Source organism: Frankliniella occidentalis, unplaced genomic scaffold, assembly GCF_000697945.3.
Source record: "Frankliniella occidentalis isolate FOCC.00 unplaced genomic scaffold, Focc_3.1 Scaffold41, whole genome shotgun sequence".
NCBI lineage: Eukaryota > Metazoa > Arthropoda > Insecta > Thysanoptera > Thripidae > Frankliniella > Frankliniella occidentalis.
This window is the reverse complement of record NW_026267171.1, coordinates 1,130,634-1,133,239: the sequence shown is the minus strand read 5'-3', so window position 1 is coordinate 1,133,239 and position 2,606 is coordinate 1,130,634. Positions and strand designations below refer to the sequence as shown.

The following is a 2,606-nucleotide window of genomic DNA, read 5'->3' as shown; positions in this document are numbered from 1 at the left end:
GGGGGGGGCGGTGGTTAACAGAATGTGAGGGATACAAGTACTACTCATTGCCACCTCTCTTAGAAATTTGCCACCCGCGCCGAAATGTTCTCCACCGTGTTCTTGTTTCTCTTCTCGGTTGACGCTGCTGCCGCGCTGGGCGCGGACAGAGGGGTTCTTTGTCCCCCTGGCGAGTGGAGCAAGGGTGGTCTCGCGGCTGCCCCGGCCCCGTCGCCCCGCCTCTGCTGTTGTGCTGCGGCCGAAACACAGGCCAGACCCTCACTTCCAATTACGTGATTTTCACGCTGCCCTGTTTCCCCTCCCCTCCGCTTTTCTCGGCTGCGCGCCCGTGTTTCTCTCTCCCTTTCTCTCCCTTTCACTCCCTACCCTGCTTCTCTTCTCAGCTTCTACTCTTCCGAGGCGCCCTCTTGCTCTCTCTAATTTCCGCCCTTATGAGCATCCGCTGCTGGTGCTCGGCCCGGAAGGGCCGCTACTCGTCGGTGGCAGGGTGGTTGGTACCCGCCCGTCCCGGCCGGTCCCGGAGACCACGCCAATCTTCTTTGTGACGGAGCCCTTCCTTGTTATTTGGGCCGCAGCGGGGGATCCATTTCCTTTCCGATTCTCTCGCCTACTTGCGTCGTAAAAGCCCAGAAATATTTGGCGTTTCTATCGCACCACGGGACGCTAGCATCATCCTGATTGCTGGCGTGTCTCTTTCCATCTCCCCTCTTTTCTCTCTTTATTTCACTCTCCTCCGCTGGAGCTGGTTGGTTGGTCGGTCGGTCGGGCGGCCAGGCGGGACCCAGCAGAGATGGCCATCGGAGATATTCATTTCCAAAGCGTGGGTCTGTTGGACGTGTTTGTAGAAAGTCGAATTGTTCAGTTTCCATTTTACGCTACGCGTGTTCCTCCTTAAACTATCCCCACAATGACGACGTGGGAAAGTGCGCCCGTGTGTATCGTTTTCCTGCTTTTTAAAACCTTAATTATGGGGCGTGCCTATGAGAAGACGGCGATGGGTCCTTTTCAGCAGTCTGTTTATACAGGTGAATGTAAATTAGTGCAGTAGGTAGTTGACCAAGTGAACTGACCCGATGAAAAAAGAATGCTGAAGAGCATTATTTGACGGCGCTGAGCAAGTGGCATTGTAACTGGCGTTCGTAGTGTAGTGCGTTTACATTGTGTTGGGAGTTTTGCCTCTTTATTGGTCGGGGACAAAGTCTTTCCGCAGGAGGTCAAACTCAACTTTATAGACCCGTATACCTCATTGACCCCCTTTGACCCTTCGGAAGTCGGGCCTCTCTGTTTCGGGTGGAATTGATTTTGTTTTGAAAGGAGGTTCTCTCGCAGCTGACCCCCGCGGGGCTCTAGCTAGGCCCGCCCGCCTGCCGGCTCGGCCTGCCGGCTCGGCCTGGTGTGGCCGTTGCCCCCATCCGGGCCGCTCATCGGACTTGTAGAGCAGTGCAGGTGGCGGAGAAGTGTTTGAAGAAAGTCAGACGCGCGTGCGACGCGACGGCCAAGCTCTTCTGGGCCTATGGCGCCCCGCCATCTGTTTGGAGGATTTGTTTTTCCCGTCTCGACGGCCCATTTCAACTTTACACGACAAATGGCAGCAATGATTCGCTGCGCCCATTTCAGTTTTTCAGACTCACCATCAATAGGATGATATCTGATTTATTATCACTGAAAATTGAGGGGCATAGGGGGGGGGGACTGCATGTATTCCAATTAAATTCTTGCCCCCCCCCCTTCCCCCTCACAGAAACGGGCACTAAACGCATTCATTTACGGTGTTCGGAATTCAGCCGTGGCGCACACACTGGCCGACAGCCGCATCACCTGTCGGGGCGCGGCGTGGCGCCTCTCTGTTGTTTCCGCCCGGATCGCGTCCGTCCACACATTATTCCACTATTGTGGCTTGGCGTGGCGTCGCGCCTGACTGACACACACACACACGGCCTGCCCCTATCCCCACGGTATGGTGCCACAGTACCGGCCGCTTTGCATACAATCAATAAAAGACCGAATTCGTTACGCCCCGTTCCCTTTTGACGCGGCACGCGGGCGCATCGCATGTCGACCGGCCGCGACTCAGCGCTGCCAACGCACTACAGCCAAAACCGGCGCTGCCAACACACTGGACCGGCTCATCGTGCAAGTGCAAGTGTGCGGCGGTGGCATGCGCGCTTTTATTATTTTTATTGTTATTTTTCTTTATTGGCCACGATACGCAGTTGGCAGCACTTGTTGCTCATACAGCGGATGCTATTGACTAGAGGCAGAACCCCAGTGCCCCCCATTCCCATCGCTTTTGGCAGGTGCGTACAAAGCTCTAACGCTCACGAGCTGCGCGCGTTGTTGCTGTTGTACAACGTGTTTGTACGCACCTGACCACCACCTGCCAAGAGAACAGGGCGGCCAACTAAAGGGAGGTGGTCGTTACGTATTCATTCAAAACGCACGGCTCACTTGGTCTTGCGGAGCTTGCACTTCCCTCCCTCACCCCTCCACCTCCCCCGCCGGCCTGGCCCAAATATTTATACCCTCACAACTTTCCTTTGGCGACGCTCTGCGGCCCGTGATATTTATGCAAATTGACTATTGTTTCAGGAAGCGCCACCCCCACC

At 55.6% G+C, this 2,606-nt stretch overlaps 2 protein-coding genes across 5 annotated transcripts in view; both read left to right on the top strand.

Annotated features, from left to right (window-relative positions):
• Positions 1–2,606, top strand: part of LOC113203300 (procathepsin L-like) — a 601,094-nt gene that overhangs the window by 327,094 nt on the left and 271,394 nt on the right. The gene's annotated exons all lie outside the window — the stretch shown is intronic.
• The window catches only part of LOC113216390 (uncharacterized), a 467,922-nt gene that overhangs the window by 437,228 nt on the left and 28,088 nt on the right, over positions 1–2,606 (top strand). The gene's annotated exons all lie outside the window — the stretch shown is intronic.